The sequence below is a fragment of the Somniosus microcephalus genome, chromosome 4 (genome assembly GCF_052327205.1).
Source record: "Somniosus microcephalus isolate GS21.2 chromosome 4, FLI_Smic_1.0, whole genome shotgun sequence".
NCBI classification, from domain to species: domain Eukaryota; kingdom Metazoa; phylum Chordata; class Chondrichthyes; order Squaliformes; family Somniosidae; genus Somniosus; species Somniosus microcephalus.
The window spans coordinates 102,041,063-102,060,941 of record NC_140990.1 but is presented as its reverse complement, the minus strand read 5'-3'; the positions used below and the strand labels follow the sequence as shown (position 1 = coordinate 102,060,941).

Sequence of the window (19,879 nt, the reverse complement as noted above, 5' to 3'; positions counted from 1 at the left end):
GAGTTAGGAAAATTGATGGGACTGAAGGCCGATAAATCCCCAGGGCCTGATGGTCTACATCCCAGGGTACTTAAGGAAGTGGCCCTAGAGATGGTAGATGCATTGCTGGTCATCTTCCAGAACTCGATAGACTCTGGAACAGTACCCATGGATTGGAGGGAAGCTAATGTTACCCCAGTATTCAAAAAAGGTGGTAGAGAAAAAGTGGGGAATTATAGACTGGTAAGCCTGACATCGGTAGTGGGGAAAATGCTAGAGTCCATTATAAAAGATGTAATAGCAGAGCACTTGGAAAGCAGTGACAGGATCAGACAAAGTCAACATGGATTTACAAAAGGTAAATCATGCTTGACTAATCTACTGGAATTTTTTGAGGATGTAACTGGTAAAATAGACAAGGGAGAACCAGTGGATGTGGTGTATTTGGACTTTCAGAAGGCTTTCGATAAGGTCCCACATAAGAGATTAGCGTGCAAAATTAAGGCACATGGGATTGGGGGCAAGGTATTGACTTGGATAGAGAACTGGTTGGTGGACAGAAAGCAAAGAGTTGGAATAAATGGGTCATGTTCCGAGTGGCAGGCAGTGACTAGTGGGGTAGCACAAGGATCGGCCCTAGGACCCCAGCTGTTCACAATATATGTTAATGATCTGGACGAGTGAATTGGATGTAATATCTCCAAATTTGCACATGACACAAAGCTGGGTGGGAGGGTAAGCTGTGAAGAGGATGTCGTGAAACTCCAGTACGATTTGGACAGGTTGGGTGATTGGGCAGAAACATGGCAAATGCACTATAATGTGGATAAATGTGATGTTATCCACTTTGGTGGCAAAAAACAGGAAGGCAGATTATTATTTGAATGGCAATAGATTGGGAGAAGGGGAAGTGCAAAGAGACCTGGGTGTTATTGTGCACCAGTCGCTGAAGGTAAGCATGCAGGTGCAGCAGGCAGTTAAGAAGGCAAATGGTATGTTGGCCTTCGTAGCAAGAGGGTTCGAGTACAAGAACAAGGATGTCTTGCTGCAGTTGTACAGGGCCTTGGTGAGACCGCACCTTGAGTATTGTGTGCAGTTTTGGTCACCTTACCTGAGGAAGGATGTTCTTGCCGTGGAGGGAGTGCAGCGAAGATTCACCAGGCTGATACCTGGGATGGCAGGAATGACGTATGAGGAGAGATTGTGTCGATTGGGCTTATACTCACTGGAGTTCAGAAGATTGAGAGGGGATCTCATCGAAACCTATAAAATTCTGTCAGGTCTGGACAGACTAGATGCAGAAAGGATGTTTCTGATGGCCGGGGAGTCCAGAACCAGGGGTCATAGTCTAAGGATAAGGGGTAAGCCATTTAGGACTGAAATGAGGAGGAATTTCTTCACCCAGAGAGTGGTGAACCTGTGGAATTCTCTGCCACAGAGGGCGGTGGAGGCCAGTTCATTAAATATATTCAAGAAAGAGTTGGATATATTTCTTGAGGCTAAAGGGATCAAGGGATATGGGGAGAAGGCAGGGACAGGGTACTGAATTTGGATGATCAGCCATGATCTCATTGAATGGCAGAGCAGTCTCGAAGGGCCGAATGGCCTACTCCTGCTCCTGTCTTCTATGTTTCTATGTGCACGTAAACCCCCAGGTCTCTGTTCCTGCACCCCCTTTAGAATTGTACCTTTTAGTTTATATTGCCTTTCCTCATTCTTCATACCAAAATGTAGAGGTGAACTAATTGCATTGTCATCCAGCCAGTTGAGACTGCACTCACCTGGTTCCATTCTTATCTATCTAATCATAGCCAGAGAATCACCTGCAATGGCTTCTCTTCCCACTCACGCATCGTTACCTCTGGTGTCCCCCAAGGATCTATCCTTGGCTCCCTCCTAATTCTCATCTACATTTTGCCCCTTGGCGACATAATTCGAAAATACAGCGTCAATTTCCACATGTAAGCTGATGACACCCAGCTCTACCTCACTACCTCTTCTCGCGACCCCGCCACGGTCTCTAAATTGTCAGACTGCTTGTCTGACATACAGTTCTGGATGAGCAGAAGTTTTCTCCAATTAAACATTTGGAAGACCGAAGCCATTGTTTTTGGTCCCACCACAAACTCCGTTCCCTAGTCATTGACTCCATCCCTCTCCCTGACATCTGTCTGAGACTGAACCACATGATTACAACCTTGGTGTCATATTTGACCCTGCAATTAGCTTCCGACCATATATCCACAGCATGACAAAGACCGCCTATTTCCACCTCCATAACATCGCCCGTCCCCACACTTGCCTCAGCTCATCCACTGCTGAAACCCTCATCCATGCCTTTGTTACCTCTAGACTTGCCCATTCCAATGCACTCCTGGCTGGCCTCCCACATTCTACCCCATGTAAACTTGAGGTGATCCAAAAATCGGCTTCCCATGTCCCACCTTGGACTGTGTCCTAACTCGCACCAATTTCCGTTCACCCATCACCCCTGTGCTCGCTGACCTACACTGGCTCCTGGTTAAGCAATGCCTCGATTTGAAAATTCTCCTCCTTGTTTTCAAATCCCTCCATCGCCTCACCCCTCCCTATCTCTGTAATCTCCTCCAGTCCCACAACCCCCTGAGATATCTGTGTTCTTCTAATTCTGCCCTCTTGAACATCCCTGAGTATAATCGCTCAACCATTGATGGCCGTGCCTTCTGTTGCCTCGGTCCTAAGCTCTGGAATTCCTTGCCTAAACCTCTCCACCTCGCTACCTCTCCTTTAAGATGCACCTTAAAACTTACCTCTTTGAGTCATCTGCCCTAATTTCTCTTGTGGCTCGCTGTCAATTTCTTTTGTCTTACAATACCCTAGTGCAGCACCTTGGGACATTTTACTATATTAAAGGTGCTATATAAATACAAGTGGTTGTTGCACTCAGCCAGGTTCAGTTCCTTCTGGAGAGACGGGGAGAAACAAAATCACAGATGGTGTCATGAATGTTGTTTTTAGACAGTAAGGATGGAGGGAGAGTTTGTAGAATGGGGAATTTACAGTTCAGGAGGGACAGGAGTGAAAAAAATATCTGCAGAAACTAGATTTGTCTGTTCCGAATTTCTATCCTGTTGTAAACACCATTTGCAGGGTATTAGAAGGGGAGGATCTGCAGATGGAAACTCAAACCAAGCATCACTTCAAGGTCTGCAGATTCATTGGATTCATCAGGACCTGAATATCATTTGCCTTTGGATATGGAAGGAAAAAAGCACCAATCACAGTGGGGAGAAACAGCACATGTGTTATGTGTGTGGATCAACCTTTAACAAATCGTCTAGCCTGTGAGATTCGTGCACCCACCTGAATAAACAATGTAAATGTGGGGACAGTAGCCCGTCTGAGGTGCAAGCTCATCGAAACAGTCACACCAGGGAGAGACTGTTCACCAGGTGAGTGTGGAAAGCGATTACCACACTAACATGTTTGCAGTAACCAAATTAATATCATACTTTAATTTATGTTAGAATATTTATAATGTAGCACCAGTGTACAGGGTGGGGGTAGCGAATTAATTCATACCCTAAGTTAAACGGTATATAGGTCTGTATTTATTGCATTTATCCAGCTAAGCTTGAGGTGATGGTAAATTAAACTGCGAAGCCAGCTGCAGCTCGTGGGAAGATTGGGGAGGATGCCTATTCAACCAGACAGGGCAGCACACATACAAGATAACATACATAAGAATTGAGTAACAAGGTGACCTTCATTCGTTTGTGAAGCTACAACATGGTTGTCTAAAAGACAAAATGGCTTACATCAAAGTCTGGTGGAACTAATTACAAATATGCTTGCCTTGCAGAAGTAACATGAGCAGGTTACAAGGACAGAATCTGTGCTTTGCAGAGATAGTTCAGACCAGTAGGCTGATTGAACAAGAACTGTTATCTTATGGAAACCTGTTACTGAGCCAGAACATCTGGCAGAGACAATGGACGACTGTGGCTCCAGGCTACAAGAGTAGATAAGAAATAGCCACGGTGATAAAGGAGTTGGAATAAGTCAAACAAGCAAACAACATGATTAACTGCGGGATGTGGGGAGAAGCATAAAAATGTCACATGGTAGAAGCAATGGATATAATGGAATACTAGAGACTATGATTGATAGATTTGTACCCGCACCTAGGGCAGGATGTGATTGATAAGATTATGTATAAGAATGTAACTCACTAAACTTTCGGTGGAGTCGGATCTGAGAAGGGTCTCAGAAGGTTCTCCCCAGGCCTGTGAATAAAGACCGTTTTGAACCTCCGATCGAAGTCTGTCATCCGTACGTAGCTGACCGTCAACTTTGTTTATCACTTAGTCCACTCTGTGGGGGAAAGGGTTAAGTGTCGACTTGGCAAATCACCAGGTCCACTTTCCGGATACATCAATTGGCGTAGTCGGCAGGATTGCAGACTCTGAATGGTCCATGGGAATGTTGAGCTAAGAAGGGTGGGGATGTTTTAAATTACCACCCATAAATTAGAATGCTCAGAATGTCCTGTGAGAATCGGTAGGTCTGCGATTAAAAGGACATAGGGAGACAAACTCGAGAAAGGGGTGCGGTCTGATAAGCTGGGAAGGTGACAAATCCTCTAAGCTGGGGAGGCGGCAAAATCCTCTGAGCCAGGAGGTGGCGAATCCTCTAAGCCTGGAAGCGGCGAATCCTCTAAGACGGGAGGTGGCGAATCCTCTAAGCCGGGAGGTGGTGAATCCTCTAAGCCGGGAGGCGGTGAATCCTCTAAGCCGGGAGGTGGCGAATCCTCTAAGCTGGGAGCTGGCGAATCCTCTAATCTGGGAGGTGGCAAATCCTCTAAGCCAGGAGGCAGCGAATCCTCAAAGCCAGGAGGCAGCGGATCCTCTAAGCCGGGAGGCAGCAAATCCTCTAAGCCAGGAGGCAGCAAATCCTCTAAGCTGGGAGGCAGTGAATCCTCCGAGCTGGGAGGCAGCGAATCCTCTAAGCCGGGAGGCAGCGGATCCTCTAAGCTGGGAGGCAGCAAATCCTCTAAGCCAGGAGGCAGTGAATCCTCCAAGACTGGAAGCAGAGAATCCTCTAAGCCGGGAGTTGGCAAATCCTCTGAGCCGGGAGGTGGTGAATCCTCTGAGCCGGGAGGTGGTGAATCCTCTGAGCCGGGAGGTGGTGAATCCTCTGAGCCGGGAGGTGGTGAATCCTCTAAGCTGGGAAGCAGTGAATCCTCTGAGCTGGGAGGTGGCGAATCCTCTAAGCCAGGAGGTGGCGAATCCTCTAAGCCAGGAGGTGGTGAATCCTCTAAGCTGGGAGGTGGCAAATCCTTTGAGCTGGGAAGGCGGCGAATCCTCTGAGCCGGGAGGTGGCAAATCCTCTGAGCCGGGAGGTGGTGAATCCTCTGAGCCGGGAGGTGGTGAATCCTCTAAGCTGGGAAGCAGTGAATCCTCTGAGCTGGGAGGTGGCGAATCCTCTAAGCCAGGAGGTGGCGAATCCTCTAAGCCGGGAGGTGGTGAATCCTCTAAGCTGGGAGGTGGCAAATCCTTTGAGCTGGAAGGCGGCGAATCCTCTAAGCTGGGAGGTGGCGAATCCTCTAAGCCGGGAAGCGCCAAATCCTCTAAGCCGGGAGGTGGCGAATCCTCTAAGCCGGGAGGTGGTGAATCCTCTAAACTGGGAGGTGGTGAATCCTCTAAACTGGGAAGTGGCGAATCATCTGAGCCGGGAGGCAGCGAATCCTCTAAGCCAGGAGGCGTTGAATCCGCTGATCCGGGAGGCAGTGAATTCTCTAAGACGGGAGGCGGTGAATCCTCTAAGCCGGGAAGTGCCAAATCCTCTAAGCTGGGAGGTGGCGAATCCTCTAAGATGGGAGGCGGCGAATCCTCTAAGCCGGGAGGTGGCGAATCCTCTAAGATGGGAGGCGGCGAATCCTCTAAGCCGGGAGGTGGCGAATACTCTAAGCCGGGAGGTGGCGAATCCTCTAAGACAGGAGGTAGCAAATCCTCTAAGACAGGAGGTGGTGAATCCTCTAAGCCGGGAAGCGCCGAATCCTCTAAGCCTGGAGGTGGTGAATCCTCTAAGCTGGGAGGCGGCGAATCCTCTGAGCTGGGAGGTGGCGAATCCTCTGAGCCAGGAGGTGGCGAATCCTCTGAGCTGGGAGTTGGCGAATCCTCTAAGCTGGGAGGCGGCGAATCCTCTGAGCTGGGAGTTGGCGACTCCTCTAAGCTGGGAGGCAGCAAATCCTCTAAGCTGGGAGGTGGCGAATCCTCTAAGCTGGGAGGTGGTGAATCCTCTAAGCCGGGAGGGTGGCAAATAGGCTGTAAAGTCCTATGAATAATGGATCCTTGAGTCACAGAGTTATCGACATGGACAAGGGTGGTTGACTATCCCAAACACCTAGCCTGAGCATGAATTAAGAGGATGTAGTCCCACGTAATGGTCAGGATCAAGTAGGTGTAGGGAACTATAAATACCACAGGATCATGATCCCGTGACGAGTGAATGTGCGCAAAATAAGTGTGTGTGGGTGAATGATAGAGTAACATAAGAACCATTGAGAAGTAAGTCAGAAGTTATATAGAATGCCTAAAAAGGATGCAGAAACAAAAGAGGAGGCACCATCTCCGTGGGGAGATCCCAACTCTGTCACTCGCTATGGAGCGGATAAAAATCAGAAACTTATTGAGATCATGACAAAGAAAGGGTGGGATCCCGAAGGCAGTGCGGAAAGCCAATGGGCTTGGTGGAGGGGACAAACCAAAGACAAGGAGGAAAAAGGGGGAATGGTAATCTTAGCATGCTACCAGAAACAATGTAAGGAATTGAAACAAAAGAAAGAGGAGGAACGGAAAAGACAGGGAGCTGCCCCTCCTAGAGAAGAAGGAAAGGGAACCCCGATAGCAGCGGCAGATCTTAGTAGTACGCCCTCGTACCGAAGATACCAGGGAACGATACTATAGACTGGGATGGGTTACAGAAGGAAGCATCAGAATACAGTAAGGGAGGGGACCAGAAGAAAATAATCTCCCACCACCCTATAATCCGGTGCACCATGCGGTAAAAGCGGCCCCGGTAAAAACTGAAGTACTCCCAGGACACCCAGAGAGCCCCTGTACCGCCATGGTCCCCGCAGCAGGAGGAAACCTGGAAATCCCAGCAGTCCCCGCAGTTCCGGCAAGACCCCAGATAATTCGAACCACCTACCAGCCCTTCAAACCCTTAGCGAGACAAATGCTGGTGGACAAATTACCCCAGCTGCAACCTCGAGAGAATAACTACCCATTTTGGCAAAAGATGAGGGAACTGAGGATCAGTCATAATTTACACAATAAAGATATAAACCAGTTGGTGCGAGCAAAAATTTCGGATGACCATTGGGACCAATTACCCTTGAATTTCAGGGATGGAACCTGGTGCCTAGCGTATAATCCCACTCTGCAACAGTCAGACCAGCACTACGAGGCCTTCAAGTGAGCAGTAGAGGAGGTTATGGGACAGGCCCCGGTAAATTGGGCAGACATAACCAATATAACTCAGGATAAGGGAGAATCTGCCGTAGACTATAGCAAACAAAAATGGGAAAGGTTTGTAGGATGTTCCGGCATCCTAAACCCCACTAGAGAGAACCAATGTTTCCTGCAATCATTTAAAGCTGGACTAAGTCCCACACATCAGGCAGCAATACGATTAGGAATTGTTACAATGAACAACTATGATGATTTAATTAGGTGGGCAACCGAAGTAGATAACATGCAAAAGGCTAAGATAGCTGCTGCAGAGGCGTTGGTGAACAAGAGGAAGCGGTGGGAATAGCAAGATGTTATGCTTGCGGGGAAGAAGGACATTTCGCTAAAGAATGCAGACAGAAGCAGAGAAGAGATGTCAGACCAGCATCAGATCCAAAACCAGCTTGCTATAATTGTAACAAGCCACGACATAAGAAATCAGGCTGTTGGAAGAAAGGGGGAGGAAGGGAAGGCCAGTGGCCAAAACAAAGCGGGGGTCCCCAAAGAGGACAGCCCGGAAGAAATGGGGGAAGGGCGGATTTCAAGAAATGGATGAGGGAGGAAAGAGAAGAGCAGGAGGAAAGAGACAGAGAGAGGCAACGCCGGAGGGATAGGGTAGAAAGGGAGGAAAGGGAATCTAGGAACAGGAGAAATACTCAGTATGAGAGGCGATATGGGTATGACTCGGAGGACAGAGAAGAAGGCGATGTATGCACTATGAGGCAGATGAGAGACATGATAAAGAAGTTGAATATTAAATGAAAGGTAGCGGCCCTCAGGAAAAATAGAGAGGAAGACCCAAGTATGTTTGTTGACACATTGGTAGGGGGCCGGCAGTGCAAAATGTTGATAGACACAGGAGCTTCAATCTCGCTGACAGACTTGCCCTTGTCCCAAAACCAAACTAAACTTTCAATTAATGTGGCAGGAATAGGGGGAAGAAGACTTAAGGCTTATAAGAGTGAAATAATTCTATTAGAAATTGGATGTATAATAATACCTACACATTTGTGTGATTTCCAGCAAAAAAAATGTTTTTTGTCTGTTTTTTTGTTTTTCATACAGACCCCAGCATCTGCAACATTTGACCCCTTGTGACCCCACCTCATTGTTCATTGATGTAATGTTTTCCTGACTGACCTGTTTGGACACCATTCACACCTTTGATTGCTATGATTATCTCTCTGCCGAGGTGTGATAAATGGCAGTTGGAAAGATTACCTGTAAACATCTGAAATTATTCTCTGACTATATAAGCTGTGTCTTTGTGCATTTCTCCACTTCATCTGACGAAGGAGCAGCGCTCCGAAAGCTTGTGATTTCAAATAAAGCTGTTGGACTATAACCTGGTGTTGTGTGACTTCTTACATTTGTCCACCCCAGTCCAACACCGGCATCTCCACACCATGGCTACTATCGACACCACAAACTGCCGGCTCAAAGTGGAGAGGATCTCCAAGAAGATCGCACATATCGACACAGACATCAAGTTTCTACAGAGATGCAAGAAAGCAGACAAGATCCCGAAAGGACTACAGATCACGAATCCACTCAAGTCGACCTACAATACAGACTACGCTGAGAGACTCTGCCATCGTACCTCTCCCACACTCCTCAACCATCTCATACACCAGCTCTACAGCAGACGCTGCAACCTCGAAACCGAGATGGAGTCCATGTTATCAGCCTGTGCTCAGGACACAGCAGACCAGCTACGAGACACCGCCAAACAGACGAGGCAATGGAACTACGCTGCCTACATGCACACCAAGAACAGGAAGCTTGAGAAACTCGGCATCACCAGCAGCAGCAACCAAGCCTCCCCCGGTACCACAGCTGAAACCACAGGGAAGTCCATCATCAACCTGTCCGACCACACCCTTCAACCAGATGAAATTGAAGTTCTCAGCCGAGGGCTCAATTTCTGCCTCACCACCAAAATGGACCCCATCGGTCTCACGGCAGACACAGAGGAATTCATCAGGAGAATGAGGCTCTGGGAATTCTTCCACAAATCCCAAGATGTCAGCAGTGAATCCAATGAGACAATCAATGATCCGGAACAGCAGACAGAGGGATCCGCAGTGCAGCAACCGAAAAAGAAAGAGTCAAATTGGACCCCTCCGGAGGGTCGCTGCCCTAAGCTTGACATGTATGCTCAAGCTGTCAGGAGATGCATCAACACCAGATTCATCAGCTGCACTCACAAGACAGTCCAGAATGTCACCCGAGCACAACGCAATGCCATCCACGCTCTCAAGACCAACTGCAACATCGTCATCAAACCAGCAGACAAAGGAGGAGCCATCGTCATACAGAACAGAACGGACTATTGCAAAGAAGCATACCGACAACTGGACAACCAGGAACACTACAGACAGTTACCCGCAGATCCGACCAAAGAACACACCCGCCAACTCAACAGACTGATCAAGACCTTCGATCCAGACCTTCAAAGCATCCTACGTGCTCTCATCTCACGTACTTCCCGCGTGGGAGACTTCTACTGCCTCCCAAAGATACACAAAGCCAACACACCCGGATGTCCTATCGTATCAGGCAACGGAACCGTGTGTGAGAACCTCTCTGGATATGTCGAGGGCATCCTGAAACCCACCGTACAGGGAACCCCCAGCCTCTGTCGCGACACTACAGACTTCTTACAGAAACTCAGCACCCATGGACCAGTTGAACCAGGAACACTCCTCGCCACGATGGACATCTCGGCACTCTACACTAGTATCCCCCACGATGACGGCATCGCTGCGACAGCCTCAGTACTCAACACCAACAACAGCCAATCTCCAGACGCCATCCTACAACTCATCCGCTTCATCCTTGACCACAATGTCTTCACCTTCAACAACCAGTTCTTTACCCAAACACACGGAACAGCCATGCAGACCAAATTCGCACCCCAATACGCCAACATCTTCATGCACAAGTTCGAGCAAGACTTCTTCACTGCACAGGATCTCCAACCAACGCTATACACCAGATACATCGACGACATTTTCTTCCTATGGACCCATGGCGAAGAATCACTGAAAAGACTACACAATAACATCAACAAGTTCCATCCCACCATCAAACTCACCATGGACTACTCCTCAGAATTGGTTTCATTCTTGGACACACGAATCTCCACCAAAGATGGATACCTCAGCACTTCACTCTACCGCAAGCCCACAGACAACCTCACGATGCTCCACTTCTCCAGCTTCCACCCTAACCACGTTAAAGAAGCTATCCCCTATGGACAAGCCCTGCGAATACACAGGATCTGCTCAGAAAAGGAGGAATGTGATGGACACCTACAGACGCTGAAAGACGCCCTCATAAGAATGGGATATGACGCTCGACTCATCGATCGACAGTTCCGACGGGCCACAGTGAAAAATCGTATAGACCTCCTCAGAAGACAAACACGGGACACAACCAACAGAGTACCCTTCGTCGTCCAGTACTTCCCCGGAGCGGAGAAACTATGACATTTTCTTCGCAGCCTTCAACATGTCATCGATGATGATGAACACCTCGCTAAGGCCATCCCCACACCTCCACTACTCACCTTCAAACAGCCGCCTAACCTCAAACAGACCATCGTTCACAGCAAATTACCCAGCTTTCAGGAGAACAGCGACCACGACACCACACAACCCTGCCACAGCAACCTCTGCAAGACATGCCAGATCATCAACACAGATACCATCATCACACATGAGGACACCACCCACCAGGTACATGGTACATACTCATGTGACTCGGCCAATGTTGCCTACCTCATACATTGCAGGAAAGGATGCCGCGGAGCATGGTACATCGGCGAGACCATGCAGACACTGCGACAACTGATGAACGGACTCCATGCAACAATCGCCAGGCAGGAGTGTTCCCTCCCAGTCAGGGAACACTTCAGCAGTCAAGGACATTCAGCCTCCGATCTTCGGGTAAGCATTCTCCAAGGCGGCCTTCGAGACACACGACAATGCAAAATCGTCGAGCAGAAACTGATAGCCAAGTTCCGCACCCATGAGGACGGCCTCAACCAGGATCTTGGGTTCATGTCATGCTACATGTAACCCCACCTGATGTAGGGTCATCCAGACTCGAGTCATCGTTGGCTTGTTCTCTCTACACAGATGCGGCCGGACCTGCTGTGATTTCCAGCAAAAAAAATGTTGTTTGTCTGTTTTGGTTTTTTTTGTTTGTTTTTCATACAGACCCCAGCATCTGCAACATTTGACCCCTTGTGACCCCACCTCATTGTTCATTGATGTAATGTTTTCCTGACTGACCTGTTTGGACACCATTCACACCTTTGATTGCTGTGATTATCTCTCTGCCGAGGTGTGATCAATGGCATTTGGAAAGATTACCTGTAAGCATCTGAAATTATTCTCTGACTATATAAGCTGTGTCTTTATGCATTTCTCCACTTCACCTGATGAAGGAGCAGCGCTCTGAAAGCTTGTGATTTCAAATAAAGCTGTTGGACTATAACCTGGTGTTGTGTGACTTCTTACATTTGTGGGTATGCGAGAATACCGAAGGAACAATCCTAGGGATAGACTTACTGTGGGAAGTAGGAGCTTTAATCGACCCTAAAGCGAATAAAGTGATCTGGCCACCAGATCATAAGTTGAACAAACAAACAGCCCCGGGAAACAAAACAGATCGGTTAGGTGCAATTAAGATTATAGACCCAGAATGGTATAAGAAGGGACTATGGGCGATCCCATGCAGAGAGCATATTGGGGTGTGGGCAATGCATAAACAAGATTGTGGATTAGTCCAAAGCCACCCGGTAAAAATACCAGGACCAATGCATCGCCCACATAAACAATATCCTTTAAAGGAGGGAGCCAAAGCAGCAGTATGGGTAATAGTGTTGGAATTAACCAAACAGGGAATCTTACGAGAAACTATATCTGAAACTAATTGCCCGGTATGGCCAGTAAGGAGGGCTGAAACCAGAACACAAAGTTTTTAAAGTACTAGATATTGCAAATGGGTTCTGGTCCATACCATTGGACAAAGAATCGCAAGAGAAATTTGCCATCACACTAGATGGGAAACAATATACTTGGACGAGGGTCCCCCAAGGGTTCCATAATAGTCCAGCTATATTCCACCGACACATGGCCAAGGCCCTGGAGGAAGTAAAATTAGAGGAGGACAGCAGTACTGGGTTGCAGTATGTCGACGATTTACTGATAGCCTCCAAGAACACTCAGGGGCATGTTAAAGACTTGTCCAAAATTCTGAAAGCACTCCAAGGTGCAGGCTTTAAAGTAAACCCCACCAAAGCTCAAGTAGGAAAATCAGAGGTAACCTATCTGGGCTATAATATCAGCATGGGCAAGAGAGCCATGCCAGAGGATCGAAAATGGGCCATAAACGATATGCCCAAAACTGTAAATGTAAGGGGAGTGCAACAAGTCCTGGGACTATTTAATTACAGCAGAAATGTTATTGAAGGATTCTCATAACTAGCTGCACCTTTGTATGAATTGACCAAAGGGTGAAAAGCTGCAGAGGAACCCATTGAATGGACAGCGTTATAGGCGGAAGCCTTTACTAAATTAAAACAAGCACTTAGGATTACCCGATATGGGGAGGCCATGTCATATAAGAACATAAGAACATAAGAAATAGGAGCAGCAGTAGGCCAATCGGCCCCTCGAGCCTGCTCCGCCATTCAATAAGATCATGGCTGATCTGATCCTAACCGCCAATCTAGTATCACAGAATCATCTCCTGAATCTAACAGAATTAGACACACGAAATAGGAGCAGGAGCAGGCTACACGGCCCCTGGGCCCGCTCCGCTACCCACAGGGCCATGACCGATCCGAGCCTAGACTCATGTCCAAATTCTTGCCCGCTCCCCATAACCCTTTATTCCCTTTACTTCTAGGAAACTGTCTATTTCTGTTTTAAATTTATGTAATGATGTAGCTTCTACAGCTTTTTGGGGCAGCATATTCCATGGACCTACCACCCTCTGAGTGAAGTAGTTCCTCCTCATCTCAGTTTTGAAAGAGCAGCCCCTTATTCTAAGACTATGCCCCCTAGTTCTAGTTTCACCCATCATCGGGAACATCCTCCCCGCATCCATCCGATTCAACCCCTTCACAATCTTATATGTTTCAATAAGATCGCCTCTCATTCTTCTGAACTCCAATGAGTAGAGTCCCAATCTACTCAACCTCTCCTCGTATGTCCATCCCCTCATCCCCGGGATTAACCGAGTGAACCTTCTTTGTGCTGACTCGAGAGCAAGTATGTCTTTTCTTAAGTATGGACACCAAAACTGTATGCAGTATTCCAGGTGCGGTCTCACCAATACCTTGTACAACTGAAGCAATACCTCCCTATTTTTATATTCTATCCCCCTAGCAATGAAAGCCAACATTCCATTGGCCTTCTTAATCACTTGCTGCACCTGCATACTAACCTTTTGAGTTTCGTGCACCAGGACCCCCAGATCCCTTTGTACTTCAGTACTTTCCAGTTTCTTGCCATTAAGATAATAACTTGCTCTATGATTTTTCCTGCCAAAGTGCATAACCTCACACTTTCCAGTATTGTATTCCATCTGCCAAATCTCTGCCCACTTACTTAGCCTGTCTATGTCCCCTTGCAGGTATTTTATGTCCTCCTCACTCACTACTTTCCCTCCCATCTTAGTATCATCTGCAAACTTTGATATGTTACACTCGGTCCCCTCCTCCAAATCGTTAATATCGATTGTAAAGAGTTGGAGACCCAGCACTGACCCCTGCGGAACACCACTAGTTACTGATTGCCAGTCCGAGAATGAACAATTTATCCCAACTCTCTGCCTTCTGTTAGATAGCCAATCCTCTATCCATGCCAGAATATTACCCCCAATCCCGTGATTTTTTATCTTAAGCAATAATCTTTTGTGTGGCACCTTGTCAAATGCCTTTTGGAAGTCTAAATACACTACGTCCACTGGTTCCCCTTTATCCACCCTATATGTTACTTCCTCAAAGAACTCCAGCAAATTTGTCAAACACGACTTCCCCTTCATAAAACCATGCTGACTTTGTCCTATTAAATTATGATTATCCAAATGTCCTGTTACTGTCTCCTTAATAATGGACTCCAATATTTTACCTACCACAGATGTTAGGCTAACCGGTCTATAGTTTCCAGCCTTCTGTCACCTGCCCTTTTTAAATAAGGGCATTACATTAGCAGTTTTCCAGTCTGCCGGGACCTTTGCTGAGTCCAGGGAGTTTTGGAAAATTATTACCAATGCATCCACAATCCCTAACGCCACTTCCCTCAAGACCCTAGGATGTAAGCCATCAGGTCCAGGTAATTTATCCGCCTTGAGTCCCATTATTTTACTGAGTACCACTTCCTTAGTGATTTTGATCGTGTTTAGCTCCTCCCCCCCCCCCCATAGCCCACTGTTTGTCCAGTGTTGGGATATTCTTAGTGTCTTCTACTGTAAAGACTGATACAAAATATTCATTCAGTGTTTTTGCCATCTCCATATTTCCCACCATTAATTTCCCGGTCTCATCCTCTAAGGGACCAGCATTTACTTTAGCCACCCTTATTCTTTTTATATAACTATAAAAACTCTTACTATCTGTTTTTATATTTTTTGCTAATTTACATTCATAATCTATCTTCCCTTTCTTAATCAATCTTTTTGTTATTTTTTGCTGTCTTTTAAAGTTTTCCCAATCCTCTATCCTCCCACTAGATTTGGCTGTCTTATATGCCCTTGTTTTTCGTCGAATACTATCCTTAATTTCTTTACTTAGCCACGGATGGCTATCTTTTCTTTTACACCCTTTTCTTCTCAGTGGAATATATATTTTTTGGAAGTTGTAAAATAACTCCTTAAATGTACACCACTGATCATGTATCGTCTTACCCTTTAATCTATTTTCCCAATCCACTCTACTCAATTCCGCTCTCATACCTTCATAGTCTCCTTTATTCAAGCTTAGCAAGCTTGTTTGAGATCCAACCTTCTCACCCTCTAATTGAATATGGAATTCAACCATGTTATGGTCACTCATTCCAAGGGGATCCTTTACTAGGACATTTTTAATTAATCCTGTCTCGTTACACAGGGCCAGATCTAAGGTTGCTTGCCCCCTGGTCGGTTCAGTTACATACTGCTCAAGAAACCCATCCCTAATACACTCAATGAACTCATCCTCAAGGCAGCCCTGCCCAATTTGATTTGTCCAATTAATATGATAGTTAAAATCCCCCATTATTATAGATGCTCCCTTATTACAAGCCTCAACTATTTCCTGATTGATACTCCATCCAACAGAGTTGCAACTGTTCGGAGGCCTATAGACTACGCCCATTAGTGTTTCTTTCCCCTTATTATTCCTTACCTCCACCCAAACTGTTTCATTATCCTGATCTTTTGACCCAATATCATTTCTCTGTATTACAGTGATTCCTTCCTTTATTAACATTGTATGTACCTTTAAGAGCCCCTGTGTACTGTAATACCGGTAGTGACCACTCGGGTATATAAGCCTGTATAGCGTCTTGTATCTTTTAGTTCACCTCCAGACTTTGTTCAGTAAACACCTGTTAAACCAACTCCTGCATTCCGTGTCTCCATTAACACACGGATACAACAGTGGTGACGAATTGGAAACGGACTTACCTGCAATTCGGCAGCACCTCAAGGAGATCGATTCCTCAGATGAAGGTCGAAGAAAAAAAAACTGTGGTTTCACCAGCTAGCCGGGCTGGTGGCAGGTACTGCACTAATCCTTCCTGGGCGGCGGGCTGGGGCTTGATCAGGTGGCTCTGCAGCGGGGCCAAGCAGCGAGTCGGAAGGCGGAGGCAAACAGAGACGGAGGGTGGAGCACTCGGGAGACGGCCGGCGCTGCAAAGCAGGTCAGCGTTCGGACCAAGCAGAGGGAGGGAAAGGTCCCAGAGAGTCCGGCGGGAATGAGTCTCCAACTATTAAAAATATCTGTGTAAATAAAAACCGCAGAGAACAATGTTGTCAGCAGCGGCAGCGGTGGGAAAGCGCGGGAGATGACATTTTTTTCTTGGCAGGGAAGAAAGGAAAGCGCGGGAGGCGCCATTTTTGATTTTCAGGATGCATAAGACTGGCAATATTATTGCTTTCGATAGTAATATAGAGGAGTGGACCATATATGTGGAAAAAGTGGAGGTATCTTGCACAGCGAATGAAGTAGAGGGTGATAAAAAGGCATCGGTACTTCTAAATCTGATGGGCGCAAGGGCATACGGGCTGTTACAAAATGTAATCACTCCAGCCAAACCGATGGACAAGATTTTTAAGGAGATTGTTGATACCCTACAGGAGCACTTAAACCCAACACCGCTGCTGATAGCGGAACGATTCAACTTCTTCAGGAGGAATCAGCACAAGAATGAAAGTAACGCTGATTACCTCACCGAATTAAGAAAGCTGTCAAAGCACTGCCAATTCGGGGCAGGACTGGCAGATTCTCTACGAGGCAAATTCGTCTGCGGTCTCCTAACTGAAGGAACACAGAAAAGGCTACTTTCTGAGAAAGATTTGACACTGGACAAGGCTTTCAGTGTGGCTGTATCATACAAAGCAGCAGCAAGAGGAGCTGCAGAGATACAGCAAAAGCCACAGGACTTCGGCACCCATGAAATGACATGGGGTTTCGAGAGATGTTATCGCTGCGGCAGATCCACCCATGACCAAAGGGACTGCTGGTTCAAGGACAAAGCATGCAGGCAATGCGGAAAGATGGGACACATTGCACGTGTATGCCGATCTGGAAACAAAAAATCCACTGACAGAAAAAAAATCAATAAGGAAATGTACAGAACGGTACAAATGATGACGGACAGTAGCTCCGAAGACCAGAAGAGCGATAACGACTCCGGAAACAAGAGACTAAGCTGTCTCAAATTACATAATGTAATTGCCAAAGAAGATTACCAGACCATTTGGGTTACCCTCACGATAGCGGGGTCCCCAGTTAAAATGGAGCTAGATACAGGATCAGCTCTGACCGTCATAAGTCGACGGGATTACGAGCGGCTTTTTCCGCATATACCTTTGAAAGACACATCCATTATCTTGAAGACATATACGGGGCAGAAAGTATACCCCAGAGGGAAAATAAGGGGGCCTGTTGTATACAACGGCAAGGAAATACAGAAGTTGTATTTATACGTTCTGCAAGATGGTGGTCCACCATTGTTGGGACGTGAATGGATCAGGAAGATACGTTTAGACTGGCACTCCATTCAGGCACTGACGGTGACCAGTAAGAAAAAAAATGATGATGACGTCATACCTGAACGATTAAAAGACATCTTGGCTAACGCCAAAGAAGTGTTTCAACAGGAACTAGGAACCTTGAAAGGCGTCACCGCCTCAATAAAAGTGGAAGATGCGGCAATTCCCAAGTTTTTTTAAGGCAAGGCCAGTGCCATACGCAATTCGTCCAGCAGTCGAGGCAGAGCTGGAGAATTTGGAAAAAGCAGGCGTGTTATCCAAGGTAGATTGGAGCGAGTGGGCAACACCCATCGTCCCGGTCATGAAGAAAACGTTGAATAATGATTAATCTGAAGAACAGAGAAAAATTCGCATCTGTGGGGACTTCAAAGAGACTGTAAACCCGGTCCTTCACATGATACAGTATTCTCTTCCGAGGATAGAAGATATTTTTGCCTCACTATCCGGAGGGAAACGTTTCACCAAAATTGACTTGGCACAGGTATATCTACAGATGGAGGTTGAGGAGGCCTCTAAAAGTATCTCACGATAAACACACACAAAGGCCTGTACCAGTACAGTCGACTGGTTTTCGGTGTAGCGTTAGCTCCAGCTATCTGGCAAAGAGCTATGGAGCAAGTCCTGCAAGGGATTCCGGGGACTCAATGCTACCTAGTGGACATCCTTGTAACAGGAGAAAATGACAACGAGCACCTTGCCAATTTGGAGCAGGTGCTCATTAGGCTGAGAGAACGGGGCCTACGAGCAAATCGCCCCAAGTGCGAATTTTTCCAGAAACAAATATCATATTGTGGCCATATAATTAAAGAAGAAGGGTTGCATAAGTCACCTGAAAAAATTGAAGTGGTCATTAAAGCCCCAGCACCTGAAAATGTCTCACAATTAAGGTCGTTCCTGGGATTGATAAATTACTATCATAAATTTTTACCGAACTTGTCAACTGTTCTGCACCCTCTTAACGCACTGCTACAAATGGGAGTAATTTGGAAATGGAGCGAAGAATGTAAACGTGCCTTCCATAAATGCAAAGGCTTGATCACGTCCAAGGAAGTGTTGGCTCATTACAACCCATCACTGCCAATCAGACTGGTGTGCGATGCATCCCCTTATGGTGTAGGAGTGGTATTATTGCATAGATTCCCTGATGGCTCGGAGCGGCTGATAGTTTTTGCATCACACTTATTGAACTCAGCTGAGCGTAACTATGCCCAGATCGACAGGGAAGCACTCAGCCTGGTGTGGGGAGTGAAGAAATTCAACCATTACCTACACGGACAAAAATTTACCTTGTTGACTGACCATCAACCCCTCATCTCCATATTCAACCCTAAAAAGGGCGTTCCCATTATGACAGCACAAAGGCTACAGAGGTGGTCCCTTTTCCTAGGGGCACACCAATATGACATAGAATACAAAGGATCAAAACAGCATGGGAATGCTGACGGTTTATCACGCCTACCGTTGCCAACGGTAGAAGAGGCACCTACAGTGGACCCAGTGGAGATGTTCCACTCAACCATAGTGGAATGTCTACCAGTAACAAATTCTACCATTGAAAAGGAAACGAGAAATGACCCGACTCTCTCACGAGTCTACGATTTAACGGTGAGGGGATGGCCAGCACATAGCGAACCACTGTTGCCAGCATTCTCGCAAAGAAGAGAACAGCTGTCAGTGTGCCGAGGAACCTTGATGTGTGGATCCAGAGTGGTGATTCCACCCAAACTCCAGGATAAAGTGCTAAAGGAGCTTCACGAGGGGCATCTGGGTGGAGTGAAAATGAAGAACCTAGCCAGAGCATTTGTGTGGTGGCCAGGTATCGATGGAGACATCGAAGAAATGACCAAGAGCTGCCTAGGATGCCAGAAGGTCCAAAACGCCCCACCACAAGCCCCTCTACATTCATTGGAGTGGACCTCATCTCCATGGCAAAGGGTACATATCGACTTTGCTGGTCCATTTATGGACTCAATGTTCTTAATCACGGTTGATGCACACTCCAAGTGGCCGGAGGTAATAAAGATGTCCTCCACCACCACGGAAAAAACCATCACAGTATTAAGGACCATATTTGCCAGGAATGGGCTGCCTGAACAGATCTGTTCTGATAATGGACCACAATTTGTGTCTGAAGAATT

At 46.8% G+C, this 19,879-nt stretch overlaps 1 pseudogene; it reads left to right on the top strand.

Moving 5' to 3' along the window:
- The window catches only part of LOC147119611 (uncharacterized), a 114,055-nt pseudogene that overhangs the window by 83,237 nt on the left and 10,939 nt on the right, over nt 1-19,879 (top strand).